Source organism: Trachemys scripta, chromosome 2 (assembly GCF_013100865.1).
Source record: "Trachemys scripta elegans isolate TJP31775 chromosome 2, CAS_Tse_1.0, whole genome shotgun sequence".
Taxonomy (NCBI): Eukaryota; Metazoa; Chordata; order Testudines; family Emydidae; genus Trachemys; species Trachemys scripta.
The window spans coordinates 63,097,657-63,121,673 of NC_048299.1; the positions used below are offsets into that span (position 1 = coordinate 63,097,657).

General features: G+C 43.4%; 1 long non-coding RNA gene across 1 annotated transcript; it reads left to right on the top strand.

Annotated features, from left to right (window-relative positions):
* Nucleotides 1–1,821: 1,821 nt before the first annotated feature.
* On the top strand, nucleotides 1,822–22,207 carry LOC117871552. The gene is made up of 4 exons (XR_004644273.1): nucleotides 1,822–1,933; nucleotides 14,232–14,355; nucleotides 20,149–20,204; nucleotides 21,807–22,207. It is a non-coding gene; the product is annotated as an uncharacterized LOC117871552 (long non-coding RNA).
* The last annotated feature ends 1,810 nt before the right edge of the window (nucleotides 22,208–24,017 follow it).

The window sequence follows — 24,017 nt, forward strand, 5'->3', positions numbered from 1 at the left end:
ACTACATTCCCTACTTCAATACTGCTGTCCAAGAGAGTGTTAGCTAGAAGGTTACAAAATTTAGACATGCCATATGGCAAAATAATCTTGTACACCTATACTTTTCCATTCATAAATGGCAATCTACTCAGTCATGTCAGTCCCATCTCTTTCCCTCCTGAGCTCCTACCTCATTTTCAGCTTACAACTCCACCACGCTCCCCACACGGCAGCGTGGAGAGGAAACAATTTGTCTACGGAACTCCCTGCTTTCACATACTGTGTACATTGGCAAATCCCCCTGCACCTGGCAGAACCTAAAATTCTGAACATGCATACAGTGGCTGTATAATTGGTGTATGTGAAAGTGCTCTTCCATTGTAACACTCAGTTCCCCCTTCTTCAGCCATGGGGGTTTTGAGCTATTCCTGTCTATTTTACCATATCATAGATTATTAGTAGATAGGTGTCAGCCTGTAATTTGTTTCACAATGTGAGTTCTGAATGCTTCTGTTCTAGTCTCTTTCAGCAAAACTAGTCCATTATTTGGTACTGTAGTGGGGTGAACACCCACTCCAGCCCGGAAGGGGTTGGAAAAGCCCTGCAGAGGGCTGGGGCTGGGGAAGGGAGCAAACCCTTGGCTGATTGGGGGAAGTGGCTGCAGCTGGGGCCACGCCCCAAACTAAGCAACTGGCCCTTATAAGGTGGCCAGGGAAGCTAGAAGCAGCAGCCTCTCTCTGACTTGAGAGGGAGGCTGGCTGGGAAATTCAGTGTAGTGCTGGGCCTTAGGAGCTGGGAAGCCCTAGGCCAGCAACTCCCCATGCTGCAGGGCCTAGTTCTAGGCCTCCTAGGTATTGGGCTTGCAGAGGGGCAGCTGGAGGGTGGTTAAAGGTAGCCAGTCCAAACCCTTTGTTGCCTGTGATGATTGACTGATAGACTGCAGTTTGCCCCAGGGTGTGAGGGCTAAACAGAGACTGGCAGTAGCCATGACTGTGGTGACCTGAGGTTTTTCACACCCCAGGGGAACACCTGGGGTGTGGAAACAGTAAGACTGTGGGGTACTGTAAGAGGCAGAACCCTGAGATAAGGACATGGGGCCAATGGCAAGTGGATCACTGGCCTGCAGAGGGTGTTCCTGGGTTGAAGAGCTAATTCCTGAGGATGACCAGCAGGAGGCGCTGTATGGGTGAGTCTGTGCTGTATCTCCATTGCAGGCTTTCCCACACATCTCCCTAGCAGGCACTCGAATCGCTTAATCGCTGATGACATCAACAGCTAGGGTTTCTTGAATTCCATTTTCATGCAGTTACAAGGCAAGGAGCCACATTCAAGTAAGTTATTTCACATAGGGCAGGGCCTGAGCCTGTGAAGGACTGAGATGCAATAAGAGCCCTAAACTTCAATAGGAGCTGAGTTCTCAACACCTCTCAGCAGGTGCTCAGTGCCTAACAGGCTTGAGTCCATGATTAAATCACTTCCTGAAGGTCACTGAGTGACTCAACAGCAGAGCCAAGAATTTGACCCAGCTCCCTGAATATCCGTCATCTGCCAACCATGAACACAAAACCATGTTTTACTTACAGCCTATGTTAACATTTGCTTTCTATGTATCTGCCATGTGATTAGAGCCCTTTCATTCACTTCCCCTATTTAAGTTTTGTGTTCCTCTAGAAACATTAAGAGGAAAATTGTCACCCCTCCCCATAACTGTGAATAGTGAAGAACTTCTGCCCATGTGTCTCCCACCTCCTGCATAGGAGGAGGGCTCAGCCTACCAATAGTCCTCTCCACCCTTCTGCTAGACTCTGTGGAAAATGCTCTTGTGGCCATACAAGGGGAGAGAGTGGAGCCTACATGCAGCTGTGTTTATAATGATACTTTCCTTATCTTTTTTCCACAGACCCCACAGTGAGGATCTCTCCAAGAAAGGGTCAACCAAGCAGCCATGACCAAGGTGCTGTCCTGATTTAGGGCCAACTCCTCTCTCAAAGGCCAAAACAAGGGAGGGCAAAATCCACAAACTTTCTGTTTCATGATCTGCTTCAGGGGGAAGTCCAATAAATTGGTTTACAATCACACCATTTGTTATAGCAGTGCAACTCTGCATGTAGACAAAGCCTAGAATGATGGCAAAATAGAAAGGAACCTCTAGAATTCAGTCGTGTTATTCCGTAATTTGCCATAGGGGATGCAGATGGGGAACATGAGACCTTCCTCCCCAACAGAGTGGGAGTAAATACAGAGTGGGAGGTAGGAATTCGAAGATACTGGCTGATCTGTTGTACCCCCTTCTGAACCCAATAAAACCATAATTCCCATGGTAGAGGTGCCATTACACACTCTGATTTTTAAATGCAGAGAGATCTTGCCATGTGTTACTAAAAGGACTGAAGAACCAAAAGCAAATGGCAGACCAAATTCCATAGACAGTCCCCCACCCGCAAGGAAGCCAAAATAGCTCTGTACACCACTGTTTCCTAGGAAGCAGACATACTGCAACATACCCATGGCTGACTCTGATTCTTGCATAGCAGCCCACTCTTGCTAGTTTGAGAAGCGATTGCTGAGGACTGTATCAGGATTTTCTCCCTGGCAATGCAGACTGCTTCTGCTCAGCCATCTGTCTAAACTATTGCCTTTTAAATTTCACTGTTTCGTGTCCTTGCATGCGTGTAAGTTGCATCCATGTTCCCATCGCCAGATTTCTCAATGACATACTTGGTGGTTTTCAGAAAGTTTCTTTGAAACCAAAGAATGTTTTTTTCATACATCATTGTAGCACTAAAGAATATTGTTGGGGTTTTTTTAACAAACTAAATCCTGGCAATTTTATTTTAGATTACTTGTGATTAAAAAATGACAAGTTTATTGACGTGCTCTGAGGGTTGTTTTTTTTTTTTTGTCACCATTCAAGCTGCTAATTCTGCTAACGGATTCTAAAGGGAGGTACAGAATAATAAATAATAATAATGATTCACTTGCATTTCTATTGCATCTTTCATGTCAAAGGATCCAAGAGTGTGTTACAAGCTATATATGAGAATAATTGAAATGCATCCACCTCTGGGGATGGGGCAGTATGTAGCAGTTGTTTACAGTTATCAACAGCAATACACTACAACAGGGGTAGACAACTATGACACATGTGCTGAAGGCAGCACCCGAGCTGATTTTTCAGTGGCACTCACACTGCCTGGCTACTGGTCCGGGGCTCTGCATTTTAATTTAATTTTAAATGAAGTTTCTTAAACATTTTTAAAACCTTATTTACTTTACATACAACAATAGTTTAGTTGTATATTATAGACTTATAGAAAGAGAAACATTTTAATGTATGACTGGCATGTGAAACCTTAAATTAGAGTGAATAAATGAAGACTTGGCACACCACTTCTGAAAAGTTGCCGACCCCTCACTACAACCTAGATAGGGTACGACATTTATCTCAAGTGAAATGCTTTGTGCAGCTTGGACCAGAATCCAGGCAGATGTAGAGTATACAGCGTTACCCACTTATGTGATTTCATCACGGATCACAATATATTTGGTGTTTTTCTTAAAGCCCCAGCTCTTGGATTCATGTGATTATGTGAGAATGTCAGGTTTCATTTTTAAAAATAAGTTTCTAGCACTTATAGTTGTAAAGAAAATGTGAAACCTAAAGGCACAAAAAGCCAGGAAGAAATTAAATTAATCCCAACTGTATTTTTAAGCCAATTTAATGATTTTGGGGGGGGCTGACTCATGGTTTTTGAAGGCTTGCAGTTGGCAATGTTGAGTATGTGCAGAACAGATATTTAAAATAAAAGCAGGAGCACATTGCATTGCTTGGGACATTATGTATGTATGACTTCCCACATGGAAAACATGCAAGATGCAGCCCCCACAAAAATAGTCTTGGAGCAATACTAGTCCTTCTCGTGTTTTCTACTATCATCAGTAAGCGGATGGATCCATGTAGTCACATCTCCAAGTGAGGGGGGACTGTGATAGCAAGATAGAAAATACATGAGCACAAAAAGTGGGTAGCTCATTTGCATGCGGTTCATCTCAGGTGACTTCCCAAATTACAGCCATGAAGGAGAGCTTTGTTTTGAACTTACTTATTTAGCACTTGCGCGTTTGAGGCAAGGAAACCTTTCCTTTGACTATATCAAGCTGCTACAGCAATAGAATCTCATACTTTCTAGGCCTTTTGCAACACTGAAAGCCATGGATATGTTCAAATGGATAGTGCCCTAATTCTGTAACTTCTTCCAAACTCTATTTCAAGGGCCTGATTCAGATCTCACATTGGCTGTAGACTTCTGTATCTCCCCTGACTTCACCCTAAATGTAGGCAGGATTTAAAGAGACCCTTGTCCTATGGGCATCTTAAATTTTTTTTTACTGCTACTGTAACATAAAGAGAAAACTGTGTGAGCACTGGGGACTCTTTCTCCTTCCTCCATGTTAGTGTCATAGCACGTATGTTCTGTTTTTATTCTGACCAGGTACACAAAGCAAATTGAATGGTGGTGGTTTTTTTTGTTTTTTAACATTAGAAGAATGACATTGCAACAGAGATTGGTTTAAGGACAACAATGCAAATCATTCCAATTAGAATCTTCAAAGCTAAAAACTTCTATATAAACCAGGGTCACAGATAATTAATTTGACCAAGAGTCCTGTGGCACCTTATAAGCCCCACGAAAGCTTATGCTCCAATACATCTGTTAGTCTAGAAGGTGCCACAGGACTCTTTGTTGCTTTTTACAGATTCAGACTAACACGGCTACGCCCAAGATAATTAATTGTTAGGCTTAAAAATTCTGATAGTATCCTTTTATCATCTGTTCCTATCAGGAGATGTAATTCCTCCTCCTTTGTGTACAATTAGAGGTGTACCAACATAGAAACTTCAAACCAAAATCATCTGAATATTGCAGGGGACGGGGGCTGTTGGATTTAAATTTCTGAATTGAAAATTGTTGTTTTTGGCTTTGGGCAGACTCCAAACCAAAAGGCGCTCCTTCTTTGGTTCCAGTTTGGATGAAGCTGATAGCTTTTAAGAGCAGATTATGAAGTATGGATGCCTTAGCTGGACCTTAGCCATGAAACTGAATCTTTAAAAATTCTTTCCTTCAGCCTATCTCAGCATATTGCACAATTCACTTTTTTAAAGAAACAAATTTCTCATGTTGCCACAAGGCTGTTTGTGTCACACACATTTCTGTCATTTTCCCTGTAGACTATAATTTTTCTATGAAAAAGGTCAAAAAGAAGAGTTACTGAACATAGGAGATCACTGTTATTTCCCTTTGCATTTGGGTCAGGCTGCCAAGGACAACAAAGGCATTCAGCTCTAGTGAGCTTGCCCTTTTAGAGAACTACTCAAGGAAAGAGGAGGCGATAGTTAAAATAAAAACATTCAGGAAGCTAAGAGGTGAACCTCATAGCTGTGCTGTTTGATAGGATGAACACCAGAGGGGGTCAGCAGAACGGTGTCTGTCCAACTGCACAAAGAAACCATCAGTGCAACCAGCTTAGACAGCTCGAACACTATCATGCTGAATCTGACTATTAAAAATCTCTTTTATGTACTGCATTTGTAGAGCACTGGGGTATGCAGCCCCTCAAAACAACAAGCCAAAACTGATCAGAGCCAGAACACACAGATATTGTATCAGACTGACCTGTATCATATTACTGGAATGCCTAGGAGCCTTAGACATGGACGAAGATCCTATTGTGATGGGATCTGTGCAAACAAAACAAATGCAGAAGAAATAGATTGTTAACATCGTATTCTGTTTATACAGCATTTTTGGTCTGGACAGTGCTTTGCCAAGTTTCTTGGCCAAGTTTGCAAACTGGTCCCTAAAACTTGGACCTGCATATTTTGCACATGAAACTGTTTGCACTTACCAGAGATAGTTGTGTGAAACTCATCTATCCAGTGATATTAAAGACATTTCTATGGTGGATAGATTCAACCCTGCAAGTGTATGCAAGAACACTGTAATAGACAATTTTAGAAATGAATACATATTGTTTATATTGAGAAATAATTTCTTATGGTGTTTGAACTAGGGTTGCCAGGTGTCCAGTTTTCGACTGGAATGCCTGGTTGAAAAGGGACCCTGGTGGCTCCGGTTAGCATTGCTGACCAAGCCATTAAAAGTCCAGTTGGTGGCGCAGCAGGGCTAAGGCAGACTCCCTGCCTGCCCTGGCTCCCTGTGGCTCCCGGAAGTGGTAAGCATTTCCCTCCAACTTTTCCCCAGGTGAAGGCACAGCCACAGGGGCTCTGTGCGCTGCCCGCGCCCCAAGTGACAAGCTCCACAGCTCCCATTGGCCAGGACCCGCGGCCAATGAGAGCTGCGGGGGCAACGCCTGTAGCTGGGGGAAGCACGCAGAGCCCCTGTGGCCACGCCTCTACCTAGGAGCCAGAGGGATATGTCACCACTTCTGGGGAGCTGCCCAAGGTAAGTGCCACCCTGAGCCCACATCCCAAACCCTCCTGTACCCCTGCCCCAGCCCTGAGACCCTTCCTGCACCCAAACTCCCTCCCAGAGCCTACACCCCTCTCTCCCTCCCCCTTCTGAACCCCAACACCCAGCCCTGAGCTCCCTCCCACACTCCAAACTCCTCATCCCCAACCCCACACCAGAGCCTGCACCCCCAGCCAGAGCCCTAATCCCATGGACCCCAACCTCCTGCCCCAGCCCGGAGCCCCATCCCACACTCCAAACCCCTTGGCCCCCACCCCCAGCCAGAGCCCTCACCCCCCTCCTGTACCCCAACCCCCTACCCCATCCTGATGAAAATGAGCGCGGGTGCAGGAGAGTGAGTGACTGAAGGAGTGGGGATGGAGTGAGCGGCAGGCAGGGCCTCAAAGAAGGGGTGGGGCAGGGCAAGGGTGTTCGGTTTTCTGCAATCAGAAAGTTGGCAACCCTAGTTTGAACATGTTTGTTGTTTTATTTGTATTGTAGGCATATAAGATAATGAGAGCAGGAGCAGCCTCCTTAAAATAGAGAATAGGTCCTGGGGGCAGTGTGTGCTGCTGTGTTAGAAAGTCAGCACATAGCCTGGGAATGGAAGGACTTGGTCTGCAGAAAACTCACAAGGAAAGTTAGAGTTCAAAGAACAAGTAAAGGAGTTGGGCTTAACCTCCTCCTATGAATAAACAGCTGCCTCCCAGCTGATGCCGGGAGGCTAGGTGTCAGGCAATAGCTTGAAGCTCACCCAATCTTCATCAAAGTCAGCAAGTTGCTCAGGAAGGCACCTGCAAAAGTCCCTGGGTCAGGGGAAAGAGCACTGTTTAGATAGGATGGTCTGCACAGTGTAATGAAGGGAGCAGAGAGGCTTGCCTTGACTCCCAAGCAGATAGTCTGTGGAGTTAAGAATTGCAGGGAGTAGATAGAAGACCCTGGGTCAGGGGAGAGGGACATGACTCAGATGCTGAACTTGTGTTAAATAATTTTGTTTGAAGAAATGAAAGAGAAACCCTGAAGAAAAGGAATTAAAATTTTGTGGCTGGGAAGTGTTCTTTGGTGCTAGTGAGTTAGCCCACTGGTTTACAGTTCTTCTTCATAAGCCAAGTTGTGTCATTGAAGGGGCAGCAAATTTGGAGGTTCCACTGAGATAAATTGTTCTGGGCCTTTTTAAAAGGAGTGTTGATGAACAGGATAGGGTTAGAAGGGACCACAAGGCTCATCTAGTCTAACCCCTAGCCAAGATTCAGGATTTGTTGTGTCTAAACCATCCATGGCTAACCAGCCTCTTTTAGAAAACCTCCAGTGAAGAAGCTTCCACAACCTTCCTGCTCTTCTCTGGACTTTCCTAGGCAGTCTGTTCCATTGTCCTACTGTTCTTATAGTTTTTCTGAGATTTAATCTAAATCTGCTATGCTGAAGTTTGAACCCATTGACTCTTGTCCTAGCCTCTGTGGCAAAACAGAACAACTTTTCTCCATCTTTTTTATGGCAGCCTTTCAAGTAGCTGAAGACACTATCATATCCCCCCCTTAATCTCCTCTTTTCCAAACTAAACATACCTAGTTCCTTCAGCTTTTGCTCATATCGCTTGCATTCCATCCATTTTTGTTGCTCACCTTTGGATCCTTTCCAGTTGCTCTACATCCTTTCTATACATTGGTGACCAAAATTGGACACAATACTCTAGCTGAGGCCTAACCGGTGCCAAATAGAGCCGTACTATCACCTTCCATGACTTGCATGCTATGCCTCTGTTCATACAACCTAAAATTGCATTTGCTTTTTTTGCAGCAGAATTGCATTGCTGACTGATGTTGTATTTAAGAACCAGCACAACTCTCAGATGCTTCTCAGCAGTGCTGCTGCCAAGCCAGTTATCCCTGATTCTGTATTTGTGCATTTGTTTTTTCTTCCCTAAATGTAGCACCTTACATTTGTCTTTGTTGAATTTTATTTTGTTGTCTATAGCCCAGTTCTCCAATGTATCAAGATCTCTCTGAATTTTAGCTCTATCCTCCAAAGTATTGGCAAACCCTCTTACCTTCATGTCATCTGAAAACTTGATCAGTATGTTCTCTATACCTACATCCAGCACATTAATAAAGATGTTAAACAACATCCCTGTGGAACCCCACTTGAGACCTCTCTCCAATCCAACATCATTCCATTAAACAACCACAAACAAAGAGTAACTATTAAAGAATTATTATCCACTTACTGGTAGTTCTGTCAAGCCCGCCTTTCTCCAGCTGACTTATCAGAATGTCATGTGGGACTATGTCAAAAGCCTTGCTGAAGTCCCAGTATATTATGTCCACCACATTCCACAAATCAGTTACCAGATCAGTTACCCTTTCAAAGAAGGAAATCAAGCTGGTTTGGCATGGAATAGAAACATAGAACTGGAAGGGACCTCGAGAGGTCCAGTCCCTTGCACTCAAGGCAGGACTAAGTATTATTTAGACCATCCCTGACAGGTGTTTGTCCAACCTTCTCTTAAAAATCCCCAATGATGGAGATTCCATAACCTCCCTAGGTAATTTATTCCAGTGCTTAACCACCCTGACAGTTAGGAAGTTTTTCCTAATATCCAACCTAAACTGCCCTTGCTGCAATTTAAGCCCATTGCTTCTTGTCCTATCCTCAGAGGTTAAGAACAATTTTTCTCCCTCCTCCTTGTAATAACCTTTTATGTACTTGAAAACTGTTATCATGTCCCCTCTCAGTCTTTTCTTCTCCAGACTAAACAAACCCATTTTTTTCAATCTTCCCTCATAGGTCATGTTTTCTAGACCTTTAATCATTTTTGTTGCTCTTCTCTGGACTTTCTCCAATTTGTCCACATCTTTCTTGAAATGTGGCGCCCACAACTGGACACAATACTCCAGTTGAGGCCTAATCAGCGTGGAGTAGAGCGGAAGAATTACTTCTCGTGTCTTGCTTACAATACTCCTGCTAATACATCCCAGAATGATGTTTGCTTTTTTTGCAACAGTGTTACACTGTTGACTCATATTTAGCTTGTGATCCATTATGACCCCCAGATCCCTTTCCGCAGTACTTCTTCCTAGGCAGTCATTTCCTATTTTGTATGTGTGCAACTGATTGTTCCTTTCTAAGTGGAGTATTTTGCATTTGTCCTTATTGAATTTCATCCTATTTACTTCATACCATTTCTCCAGTTTGTCTAGATCATTCTGATTTTTAATCCTATCCTCCAAAGAATTTACAACCCCTCCCAGCTTGGTATCGTCTGCAAACTTCATAAGTGTACTCTCTATGCCACTTTCTAAATCATTGATGAAGATATTGAACAGAACCAGACCCAGAATTGATTCCTGTGGGACCCTACTGGTTATTTGTTCTTGATAAATCCATACTGTGTGCTAGTGATTACCTCCCTTCATCCTCCAGGTATTCGCAAATTCAATGTTTTAAACATTGCTGTAGTAGCTTCCCAGGTATTGGAATCAGGCTAACTGGTCTATAGTTCCCTGGCTCCTCCTTTTTCCCCTTTTGTAATGAAGATCTCTGACGTGTTCTTTACTTATCCCAATCTGCATCCCTTCCCCTTTGTCATCTATGGTAACTTTGCTAGTCTTCTAGTCACATGTTATTTTTTGTGAGAAGACTAAAGCAAAATAGGCATTGAGGAGCTCTGACTTCCTATCACCTTCCGTTACCAGCTCACCTCCACTGAGCAGCGGACTCACGTAATCCTTGACCTTTCTTTATTGTCTGACGTATTTGAAGAGACAGAGATTCAAAATGTGATGCTTGAGATTGAAAGCTGTTTATACCCCCTAACAGAGCTTTAATATAAGCAAAGTTTGTTATAGAAGTAGTGTATTTGCAAAAAAACAAAACAAAACACTCAGTTCCAGTCAGCCCAAAACTATTCATGAATTCGACAGTTTCAAATAGTTTCAGACAGATTTTTTATGCTCCATTCACAAGATTGGAGGGGAGGGAGGAAGGGGAGGTGGTGTTGACTTTATAACTTTTAGCCTGGCAGTTAGGGGCACTCACCTGGGATGTGGGAAACTTGGATTCAATTCCCTCTTCTGCTGATGTGGAGAAGGGATTTGAACTCTCCCATATGACAGGAGAGTACCCTAGTCATTGGGCTATAGCAGGGGTGGGCAAACTTTTTGGTCCAAGGGCCACATCTGGGTATGGAAATTGTATGGCGGACCACGAATGCTCACAAAATTGGGGGTTGAAGTGTGGGAGGAGGTGAAGGTTCCGGCTGGGAGTGAGGGCTCTGGGGTGGGCCTGGGCATGAGGAGTTAGGGATGCAGGAGGGTGGGACCGAGGGGTTCAGAGGGCAGAAGGGGGATCAGAGCTGCAGCAGGGGGCTGGGGTGTGGGGGTGGGGCGGGTGCAGGCTCCGGGCAGCATTTACCTCAAGCATGTCCACCCTCCAGCTCCTACACGGAGGCGCGGCCAGGCAGCTCTGTGTGCTGCCCCACCGCAGGCGCCGCCCCTGCAGCTCCCATTGGCTGGAGCGGGGACATGCTGCTCCTTCCGGGAACTGCGTGGAGCAGGGTGAGCCCTCAACACTGCTCCCCGGCTGGAGTGTCGGAGCGGGGCATGCCCCGGACCCCACTCCCTGGTGGGAACTTGAGAGCCAGATTAAAATGTCTGAAGGGCTGGATGCGGTCCCTGGGCTGTAGTTTGTCCACCCCTGGGCTATAGGGAAGTCTGGGGCCGGGGTCCCTCAATCTATCCTGTTGAAATTTCTTCCACTGTGTATAAATAATTATTAGTCACTGGTGAAGGGACGCAAACTTGAGTGTCCTCACTCCCAGGCGAGTGCCCTAATCACTAGGCTATAGAGTCATATATATTTTTTCTCTCTCTCTCTCTCTCTCTCTCTGACTATGCAACCCAAAAAGGACAAATGAAAAGGCGTTATCAGAGATGCTGTCAAAATGGGGCATATTTGGGACAAACGTGAATGGGGCAACTCAAATCAAGGATGTGATCACTGTTGTGTGAAGCAAGAGGATGTCATGTGCAAGATTAACCACAGCAATTGGGAAACAGGAGGATCAACAACAATGTAAAGGAAAATCCCAAGATACTTGTTCCTGCTGCCGGTAGAAAGGAGAAAACATTGGCCAGGTTATGCTTTGTTCAGGATATCAGCAAGAATTATAGATAGACTGTCAGATGCAGCACTGTAGAAAACACTGTATGCCACATCCTGCAGGTAGCCACAGAATAATAGCAATGAATTGCCCAAATTCTGTGGTTCACCAGCATTTTACTATAGGTGCTCCCACACAGCAAGGAAGTGTGGCCAAGTTAACTGGAAAAAATGTTAGCTCTGTTATCCCCACCACAAGAAAGTAATGGCATTATGGGATACAGGTGCTCAGGAATCAGTGATAATAAATGAAAGAGGACCGTTTCCTGGAGCTAGACTTAAGACCCACTGAAGAACTGTTAGATATTGAAGAGAAATTAGGTGTAAAAGCCGTGAATGGCAATGAACTTCCTTTTGAAGGCTGGATCAAAGCAGAGTTGCATACATTATGAGGGGTATTAGCATTTCCTTGGATCACCCTAATAACTGTTTCAATTATACTGAAGCCCTATTTCTCATAACTCACCAGCATAGGAACACATATCTTGTTAGTACGATTACTAGCAGCGATAGGATGACCAGATCTTCCGATTTTAATGGGACAGTCCCGATATTCAGGACTTTATCTTACTGTGCTTATTACTCCCCACCCCATCCCAATTTTTCATACTTGCTATCTAGTCACCCTAGGCAAAGACTCTAGGTGAATCAAGTCCAACGTTTGAATACTTTACACACTGGATAAACAGGAATTATAAAATCTGCCACTAAAGTGTAGGCACCTCTTTTAATATCCCATATTTACAATCCGTAACATCTTAGAACAGAATTCCAGGAAAGAAGTATTTCAAATCCAGACGAAAGGCCAGGCAGACCATAATTGTCTGCATTGGAATTTGGACAGAATATTGGCTGAACATCCCTGGCATGGCAAAAAATGCCTTAGGCTGGCTCTTTAATGATCATCAATGGCCAGAAGCTCTGTTTTAAATCTTAGCCAAAAGATTATAATGAAACCAAACATCCTGTGATTGTTCCTTGCTTCAGATCTTTAAACACAATACCTAACAAACAGCAAAGTCGTATTTATCAAGTAGCTTCTCCCATTCAGGCCTAACAGGAACAGAGTCCTAGCACCCTTCATGAATATAAAACAAAAGGTTTCTCCTCTCTTTCATTGGAACTAGGCAACAGAAGTACACAAGTGTTGAAAGAGAAAGAAGGCTAAAGGGAAAAAAAATTTGAAAGAAATAAGAAGGTTAGGATGGGGAAAGAAAATTATGATTGAGTAATGTTCATCCTGCTTATTATTAATTTGTGTTATGGGCCAACTCAGTCCTGGGTTGCAGGATTACACAAGGTCTCCGATTTTTTCCCTTCTCACTAGGAGCACTGTCTAGAGAGTACAGACTTGTGCCAAAAGAGGCTTATGTCTCTATTTTGAATTTTGTACTTAACTGTGGTGCATAGTTGTTTTTCCCCCAGCAGATCATTTGCAGGATGGGTGTGTGTTGGCTTCACTGTCAGCAAAAAGAACATCCAAAATCCATAACCACATAATAACATCTGGGTGAAGTTTAGCCAGCCGCAGATTTGGGAACAGATTTCAAATAAAGGCAGCGGGTTTTCCCTCATAACTTCTTTATTTGTTGTTTTCACACTTTCAATTCTCAGAAACTGTTGGGCAGACAGTCGTACAAATACAGCATACGCTCCAACAAAGACCAATGTATAGTAAAAACGGGATTCACTAGAATTTATAATATAATGTAAAACTTAGTGATCTTGTTTACTAATCTGCATATAATGGCTGCCTCTATCAGAGTGAAATTCACCCAGCTATGGAGGGCCTTTACTTAAGCCATACGTTGGATTGCACGGCAGGGCAAGCATTGATTGAGGGCTCCACAGGAGACCATTGCACCCCCAAAAAACTGTGAAGGAGAGCTCAGCCCTGGTGCTGAAGAGCTCCCTACAGGGTTTGCTGGAGAAAGGAGTATGGGATCTATGTTTACAGACCTAGTGACCCCAAATTTCTGCACAGCAGGCACAGAGGGGCAGTGACAGTTGAAAGTATCCCTGGGCTCCACACACACTGGTGGTCAAGGAGTGCCTGTCCTTTTTGGCACTTGCTTAGATTATTCCCAAAGCCACGTCACATTGTAGTTTCAACATGGCTAATGTGAAGCTTACCAACAGGTTGCTCCTCATTATTTGAATGCCAAAGGGGCCATGAATAGTTTGGATAACAAAAGTTTAGCTACTGTACATTTCAGAGTTCTCCTCTTAGTGGAAAATCTTTGAAGGTGGACTCCTCTATCACATCCAGGCACTGGACTTGGATTTCTAGCACCACAAACACTATATAAATCTCTGTCAAGTACAGGACTGTAAAGAAAGCCTGTTAATAGCACACCAAAGTCCTTTGCATAGTTTACTGTGCTTTGCAGCAGGTACAAAAGTAAGAATGCATACTTAGGAACGGCAGCATCCTGTGAATGTCCATACTGCTACAGACAAAGCTACAGCTTTCCAGTTGCAGAACAATGACCTGACATATATCAAGGCAGCTGTATTTGTCTGCTGAGGCCTAGGAATTTTCCAAGACACATCCTAGTCAATCTTTTTGAAAGCCGAAGTTGGTTGGAATTTGAAAATGTTTCTCTTTTTTTCATTGGCTTCCAGGCAAAAAGTCATCACATTTTGTTCATGCTACAAGTGCATAGGAAATCCATTCCACATCTGGACGACTAAATTGACTGGAGATACTCAAGCTTTGAAGAAAACACATTTATGAAAGAAAACACTGGTAAGCTCCAAAAAGTGAGATGGTGGTTTATATCAAATCAAAGTCCTTCATAAATTCAGAACAGTGCACATGTGTATTTTTATTTGGAGCATGCAGTTTTTGCTTTGAGTCACATCAATTTGAAACATTTGTATTGCTCCATGCACGTGCACTTTGAGAGTCATCATCTCTTTTACTTCTTTTTTAATTAACAGGATTTCAAACTGTTGAGATAATTTTCAAAGATGATAATGGTTGGCACATATGTCTGTATATAACATTCCATCACTTGATCTCTGAAATGCTTTTATAGATAGCAGACATTTCATGGCTTTCTTTCCTATGGGAAATGATGCCTCCCCTCCCCCCCACCACACACATTTAAATTTCTCTTTTGGCTTCTCATATTTTGCCGGAGGGCTTGTAGCCTAGTTGCAAGTGCTTGCTGCAGTAAATATGACTCTTTCTGGTGTGAAATTCCAGGTACAGTATTATGTCAGATCAAATATTTGTGAAAAAATGTATGTTGGCTCCAAAAGAAAAGATCATCAGAAAAATCATTCTAAACCTGCCAGGAAAATATTTTTCCCCTTCAGCATGAAAACAAAACGTAGAGTCAGCCGAGAGATCTGTTGATTAAAGAAAAAGTAATGCTCTTTGTCTTTCTTTTTTTTAAAAAAAAAGAGATATTTAAAAGCTCTTTGGGAGAAATTAACAACAAAAAAAGAGCTAGTTGGTTTATTTCAGTGAAATCAAGTCAGATTTTACTGGCATGTCATACTGCTACTAATATTAAGGACACTTTTACCGTCAGTGCTATTTTTGGCAATGGAGCTAGACAAAAACTAAGTTAGAAAATAACTTGACAAGAATATAATACAAAACTATTTTATTGGCTTAGAAGTTACTCCCTCCTTTATCTTTCTTGCAGGCAGGAACAGTTTCTGTGCTAAGTGGAAAGCAAAGTATTAAGGCATAGGCAAGCTTGGATGTTTATTGTCATTACATTTTATTAAACTGGCTACCTTACAATAAGCTTGACAAAAGCCAAATAAATACAAAAGAAAAGAAAAAAGAAAAGAAAACCCTTTGTTGGGTATCAAAGCAATGACAGATTTTCATATACGTGTAGCATATCTACACAGGCAGAATGGTGCATTCTTACAGCTACTTAGGATACCCCAGGTCTCAATCAGGGCCCAATCCTGTTAATATTGAAGTAACTAGTAAAATTCCCACTGACTTCAATACGAGCAGGGTGGTGCCCCAGGCTGCTGTTGCCTTATATAGACAGCTTGAGTAGCTACTTAGAATGTCCTGATTTGGGGAGGAAAGACTCAGGGCAGGTCTACACCGAAAACATACATTGGCCTAGCTACGTCTTTTTTAGAGGTGGCAAATCCACACCCCTGAGAGATGCAGCAATGCAGACCTAACCCCCAGTGTAGACGGTGCTAAGTCAATGGAAGAATTCTATCACCTCGCAAGGTGGATGATTAATGACAGCATCAGGAGAACCCCTCCCATCACTGTAGCAAGTGTCTACACTGAAGCACTATAGTGGTGCAGTTGCAGCTGTGCCGCTGTAGCATTGTAAGCTTAGACAAACCCAGAGTGCTGACTTCACACTTACCCTATGCACAGGCACTGCTTCACTCAGTTTAGGGAGAAGGGTGATCAGATGTTCCCAAATCTAAGCCTATGAAGACATGGCTCTGCCAGCTCCCAGAGCAAGGGAAGAGGTGAGAGTCTCTGCCAGCACAGAGCAGAGGACAGTGAAAGGGGGCAAGAGGAGACTCTTCCCACCATCTGGAGGATGAGAGGATGCTGTTCCCCAGCACCTGTTAGAGTAAGGGAAGGAGATGGAAACTCCCTGGTCGCAGTGGGCTCACTGCGGGATGGACTTGGCGGACAGTGCCGGGGGGGGACAGCCCAGGGACTGTGTCCCCCCATTGGCGGGGACTGGTGGTGTTGGAGGTGTGGGCTTGGCTGCCTTCCTGGAGATTGTGGACCTGAATGTGGCCAAGCAGGATATACGTGGCACAGCATGGTTATCTTGGTACAGGACTCATTATTCTGTGCATGTTCTTGCAGCAGCAGTTGGTCAAGCTGCCCTGGGGCAGCATGGCCCTCTTCTTCTTTGACCACGACCACATCCTCTTCTGCTACATCGTGGACTATCTCTAGAACCTGCAGGGAGTGCTCCCTGAGCACAGCCACCTGCAGCAGAAGGCGGAGTATTCCCAGCTGTCTGACCTGGGGTGCTGTCTACCACAGAGGCTGGTGGGGGAACACACCCAGGTGCTCTGCACTGATGGCTCCCTCTGAGCTAAAGAGCCTGCCCTGTTCGGCTACCTGGAGCCAGAGCTACTCAAGGGAGGGGGCGCCACCTTGGTCCCTGCCCCACCTCCAGCAACAAACCAGAAGCCCTCCTCTCCCCTTGCAGATGCAGGGAAATTAAGTATCCAACCCCACGACCTGTCCCCAGGGCAAGTCCTTGACTATCCACCATAAACTGGGACCCACCCAGATTTACATTCCTAGGCCTGGTCTATACTACCCGCCTGAATCGGCGGGTAGAAATCGACCTCTCGGGGATCGATTTATCGCATCCCGTCGGGACGCGACAATCGATCCCCGAATCGGCGCTCTAACTCCACCAGCGGAGGTGGTAGTAAGCGCCGCCGACAAAAAGCGGCAGAAGTCGATTTTGCCGCCGTCCTCACAACGGGGTAAGTCGGCTGTAATACATCGAATTCAGCTACGCTATTCACGTAGCTGAATTTGCGTATCTTAAATCGACTCCCCGCTGTAGTGTAGATGTACCCCTAGACACACCACTTGTATAAAGGCCTGGTGATGGTCCAATGCCTGTTGAAGTCAGTGGGAATCTTTCCATTTATATTGATATGGGCTGGTTCAGGGCCCAAGTGAAGACTTTGAGTTGTGGGAAAGACAAAGTGAATTAGGCTGAGTTTAAAAATAAAAGATAAAGAGTGTGGTGCAGAAGCAAACAGCAGCAAGGACAAAGAGAGGTTAACATACTAAAGGATAGGATGACATAGGCAGAAGAACAGAATACTGGGATCTGATTTTCAGTTTTGAAAATATGGTCACCTTAGGCAGCATCAAACTGAGGTTTCTACAGAATCCAAGAAGTAGTCACCTCAGGAGAGTCTATATCACAGGGGGAAAAAAAATCTTAAAAGCCAGAATCCTTATCGCCAAATCTGGGAATAAGTCTGCATGCCTAGTACCTAGAGCAATACTTTTGATCAATCCAGTCAAGACTCTTGGCAAAAGTACTAGCATTTCAGCTGGATAAATTATTTCCATATTTAAATCAGCCAAAATCAAGCTCTATTTGTCAGTAGCTGTAAATCTTCTGGCAATTTAAGAAGGGATGTATATTTCATATTCTTTTCTAATATTAACAGATCGTCACTACACTATTTCTGTGGACTCTAACAAAGAATTGATTGGATGGAATGGCCATTGAAGTTCCAAATTTTAACTAAATGAGAGTTAGGGATAAATATTTGAAAATTGTAGTAGCATATTTTCTGCAATCCCACAAGCCACTGTTCTTGCCCTTCATCTTATCCCGTCTCAATGTTACTTGATTTAATCATTGAACTCCTTGAGCAAATCATCAAAAGCACAAGCCAAATCAAAGGGATTTATCCAATGACAAGACACACAACACTGTCTACAGATGATATTCTTGTTTTCTTTATACAACTCAGTCACTCACATCTAGCTTTTTTAATGCTAACTGAGGAATTCAGCAAATTATCAGGCTAAATCAAGCCTCAGTAAATTAGAAGTCCGACAGCGTGGTGAAGCTATGCCATAACTGAAGAATCAGTCTCCATTTAAATTGGCTCCGAGGAAAATTAGGTATGTGGAAATCAAATCGTTTCAAATCTGATCCAAATCCAAAAATGAAGCATTACCCTTTCTAATTCAGCTACTTAAAACTTAATTGTTGGGTAAACTTGTTTATAACTATGATGGATAGGATTGCCCTGTTAAAACTCAAAAGGCCAAAAGACAGGATCCTTGGCAAAAATCTACCCAAACATGAAGTTTTAGGAATGTCTTAATCTTCCCATCTTCAATTTATATTTTTGCACCGCGTAGATATTGGGTACCAGCATACTGCCCAGCCCAGAAGCCTACTTGCCACCTGAGACTTCCTCCCTCCTTTCCCGATCTATCCAGAATCACAGTGACTTCAAAGTAGATCAACAAGGTCTAGCATGAGTTTCTTTAGTCACCCTCTGCCACATCCCCTTCTCCCCAATACTCTCCTTCCTCTTTTGTCCCAGTCTCTGACTCTGTGGTAGCTTGCTTACTCTTTACCTACCTCACTTTTAGCTCCCCTTTGACTCTGGGGTGGAAAAGCCACAGTAGACCAGTGCATAAAGAAGTTAACGATCCATCCTGGAGAGATGGGGCAGAGGCATGGCCTGCCAGCAACACTTAGCAGCAATATCAAGCCCAGAGGGAAGGCCTTCAAGCTGGGAGGAAATCTAAAAGGAGGAGAAAATCTGCATTGTAGCTTACCCTCACCTGTGTGTCCTGTCTCATCTTCTTCTCTAAGGAACTGTCTTTGTGTCTTGCACATAGCAAAATACATTATCCATGCTTAATAAACATAGAATCATAGAAATGCAGAACTGGAAGGGACTTCGATAGGTCACCTAGTCCAGTCCCCTGAACTGAGGCAGGACTAAGTATTATCTAGACCATCCCTGACAGATGTTTGTCTAACCTGTTCTTAAAAACTTCCAATGATGGAAATTCCACAACCTCCCTAGGTAATTTGTTCCAGTGCTTAGTTACCCTTACAGTTAGGAAGATTTCCAAATGTCTAACCTAAATCTCTCCTGTTTCAATTTAAGCCCGTTACTTCTGCTCCTGTTCTCAGTGCATAAGGAGAACAATTTATCACTCACTTCTTTATAACAACCTTTTATGTACTTGAAGACTTATCTTGTTAGCCCTCAGTCTTCTCTTCGCTTCTCCAGACTAAACAAACCACTTTTTAAAAATCTTTCCTTATAGGTCATGTTTTCTAGACCTTTAATAATTTTTGTTGCTCCCCTATGGACTTTCTCCAATTTGTCCAAATATTTCCCAGTGTGGTGCCCAGAACTGGATACAGTACTCCCATTGAGGCCTTATCAATGCCGAAGAGCAGAAGAATTTCTTCTCATATCTTGCTTACAACATCATACTGTTGACTCATTTAGTTTGTGATTCACTATAACCCCCAGATCCTTTTCTGTAGTACTCCTTCCTAGGCAGTCATTTCTCATTTTGTATTTGTGCAATGGATTATTCCTTCCTAACTAATACTTTGGATTTGTCCTTATTGAATTTCATCCTATTTATTTCAGACCATTTCTTCAGTTTATCGAGATCATTTTGAATTCTAATCCTGTCCTCCAGAGTGCTTGCAATCCCTCCCAGCTTCGTATCATCCGCAAACCTTATACATTTACTCTCTCTGCCATTATTCAGATTGTGGGATGCTCTGCAGGGTGGAGGATGTCAAAGGTGAGATCAAAAGACTCACTGACCCAGAACCATGCCTCCCACATGTTATTTGCCAACATTTCTGAGAGTAAAGAATGTGAAAGTTTTGTCAATAGGGCTTTATTAATGAGGAGAGACTGATGGAGAGGGAAGTGCACTGGCAGTTCATTCATGTACAACTCAGCAACAATAATGAAAATGGAGTATGTGTGTGGGGAGGTATGCAAAGAAAAGTTACTATTGTGTAACTGATGTTTTCTGACTTTTCAGATGAAGACTCTTCCAGCTTGTAATCAGTGAGATCAAACTGAGGAGACACAGATCAGGTCAGGCTCCGTTGATTTCAAGTGGTGAAATGCTGGTGTGTGTTTGCTCATGCTTTACAGAGGAATTGAAACTCTTTTCCTACCCTGGCTTATCCCTTCTGTTAATATTTGCTCCACCTCCTCTTAATGGATTCACTTTTGCCTAGAATCTTATATGACCAATGACAATTCACCAATACAATCTGAGTAGCAAGTACTGAATATTCATAGTGAGGGGTTCACAATTAAGACAGCATTAAACATGGTCCATTTAGTATGTTCAAAAAAAATCTGAGGAAATAATTGTCCACCTCAGTATAGTGTGAGAGTTAAGGCCAAGTTAATCAGATACATGATTTTCTGTTTCCCCCCCCCACTAAGATTCCTATTTTTCTGCTAAATTGTGATTGTTTTATGTCCTTCCTCCCACCCACCATCTCATTTGTCTGTTTTGTCCACCTGTTGCTTTCTGTCTGATACCTGCACTATAAGTTCTCCAGGGAAGAAACTGTCTTCTTTGTTATTTGTCTGTATGGTGCTAGCCCAAAGGGCTCAGATCCTAAACACTGCTGTAATGATAAAGTTATGATCAGAAAGTGTGGCAGTAGGAGTACTCCATAGCATGATTCAACAAGCATTGTGGGTTTTTTTTTTTTAAAAAAAAAATCTCCCTATCCCCACAGCAGTATCAATCATTTGATGTTCCAATAATAATCATTTTCAAAAACTTGGTATGCACAGTTCTGCCAATGCTGTTGAAACCGGGACAGTTTGTGCTACAATAAAGTATATGAGGGAGAGGGTTTGGGGTATGTAACATGGCAAAAGGCAGTAATTGATGCTAATTATAAGCAAAAGTGAGAGCATGAAAGGTGCCTTCCAAATGGACTTGGAGTCTAATTAGTCCAGTGTCATTGCTATGCATGCAGTGCATCTCTGAACTGTACCTCATAAGGATGGTGAAATTGCTCATCTTAGACTCAAAGGATCTTGCTTCCTCTTAGGAACTTTCTTATTTTTCTGCAAAGTATTGACATAAGAATCAACATTTCCCAACTGAGATTACAGAAAACTTTGTACAAGGCAAAGCACTGATTCCTATCGCAGGTCACTTTACCTTTTCTGCTATGTCCTTCATATTGTGCATTTGTTAAATATGTAAAGCCAGGAAAACCAGTGTAGGCATTAGTAGGTTGCTCCCTTTAGTGAGCAGGCATATAGGTATCTCTGGAGGAAAGTCTAGGTAGTGGTATGAACTGGTTCCGCCCAACTCTGGTCCTTATGAGGTCAAAATGGCAGGTCAGTTCCCAGGAAAATACAGACTAGGATTTCAGTGCAAGGATATAAGTCAGCATTAGTTACCTTGAACATTGTTAATGGACCATAAAGTACACTGTTTACTTTGCTATCAAAGTAAACTAGGTTGACATGATTAAGCATAAACATGTCATATCCATGCCGTGTGAATTATAAATGATTTTATATAGACTGGCCAGGACTACTGAGGGGGAAAGCTACATGGGCTTATTTTACACTTGTGGGGAGGGTCAGAACTCAGTTAGCAGCAAGAACTGTAAGAATTAGTGATGGAGATGAAGCAGGAGCAACTCATTCTGTTCATAGGGAACTACATTTTGGCTGCCTGTGTGCTGGAGCCTGGGAAAGAAGGGACCATCATTACTGCACCTGCAGAGCAACTGGGCAGAATGCTGACATTCAGTGCTCAGACAGCACTACGATTGGGTACAGCTGCTTTCCACACCGAAGCCAAGCAAGCAGACCCCAGCAATCCTCCAGTCCCAGCGTGCTTCCCAGCATCTGACAACACCCATAAAGGGAGACATATCCAGCACTTTTCCAAGGCAATCACTGAGCCTGCTGTTTGGGCAACCATAAGGCAATGCATCTGTGCAGGAAGAACTCCGAAGATTCCCGTGGCTTGGCTGCCACAATTCTGCTTATGAAGCAACTCCTTCTCCCAGCTGCTTGAGGCTCCTGGGATGCTGTACAGCAATTTAAATTACTATGCGATTTGTAAAAAGCAACAGAGGGTCCTGAGGCACCTTTAAGACTAACAGAAGTATTGGAAGCATAAGCTTTCGTGGGTAAGAACCTCACTTCTTCAGATGCAAGAGATGCTATTTGTAGATCATTCTATTAATGTACAGTTCCTCCCCATGGTGTAGAGCTAGTGATTTATGTACAAGGTATTAGGCTCCAAAAATTTCATAGCCTTAAGAGGTTCAGACTAGCACTGGACTTTGTGCACCTCCCCCAAGGCCTTTTCAAGGTTCCCCCCGTCACTAGATGAGTTGCATCTTATCTGGCTTGCTCCCACACCTCTGCTTCACTCCTTTTCTTTGTAACCCTACAGGATTCAGAGTTACACTAACACTGTGCTCCAAAGCCCAAGAGCCAACAGTACAGTGAGGGTCAACTCTGAAAAGTGCTTCTGTAAAACAGGACATCGTCGGGTACCATGTTCGGTGTCTCTCAGTAACTCCATATGAATTATGCTCAATTCACAAGTTAAAGAGGTTTATTTAGGTTTACTAACTGCCCTGCAAACTCACCCTAGGCTCTGACCATGAAGAAGAGTTCCTTCCACCTTTTACATCACCACTGGTAGTAAAGGCTCTGCAGAGCAAATTCTGCCTTCAGTTACACATGTACAATCAATTCCCTATGAGAACCTACCATCTACTCAGGAATAAGAAAGGGAAAACTAGGGGGAAAGTAAAACAGGAATTAAGAATTCTTACCAATTAGGAGACAGGGCAGTGCAACAAGCAGCAGCTGGATATAAGATGACCATTTCAGGGCTAGAGCAGGCTGTATCTGCCACATTTAAAGGGCTAATGACCCCCAACCCTTCCCCAAAAGGCATGCTGAGGAAAAAAATCTGGAGAGTGAGTAGGGATCCAATGGCCACATAGAAAGGTGCACTCACCTCAGGGGTTTGGAGCAGGAATTTGGTAGAAAGACTATGCTGAGGTCAGAGAGGTGCCTTGCATTGTCCCCATCAAAATCCACTGAGATTCAGTTGAGTCACAAGCCATAGAAAATTGCCACTTATACACATCCATTACAGTTTATTAAATGCTCAGTTATTCTGTTGGTTAAATCATACTACTCTTGGGCTATTCTAAGCTTATAGCATCATTCAAAAGGGATGTTAGGAAGTTCTAGGAGACAAACAAAATTCACACTCCTGTATCAAAATACCATTTGGGCTAAGGGAAGAAACACTGGGCTGGGAGCCAAGAGACCATGAGCCCCTTTTCTCCAGTTTGCCAAGGGGTCACTTTGTTCTGCTTATGCATTGTGAGGAGACATGTGGCAGAACAAAAATGCCCAAATAAAGGAAGATCTTAAGTTTGACCCCTGATGAGCATATACTAGGCTACAGAGTAAATTTTTCAAAAGAACCTAAGTGACTTTGGATACTAAATCCCATTTTTAAACTTATGATACTAAATTAAAGTAAATAGAAATCATGTTCCAAAGTTCTTACATCATATTTGAAAATGGGATTTAGGATCTTAAGTCACTTAGGTGACTTAACATTTTAGCCAGTCTAATTATGATCACATACTATTTTTCCCACAGGATGCCTCTCACACCTGTAATCAGGCGTGGACTCACCCCTGCAGCACCTCCTGCTGGTCATCTCAGGAATTAGCTCACCAGCCTCCAGAGCACCCTCTGCAGGCCAGGTGTCCCCGCCTGTCTTTGGCCCCTGTGTCCCTCCCAGACCCCAGAGCCCTTGGCATAGGTGCTGCCTCCCCTGGCAGTACCCCACTCTCTCTCTGTGGGTCTCACCACCCCCTATCC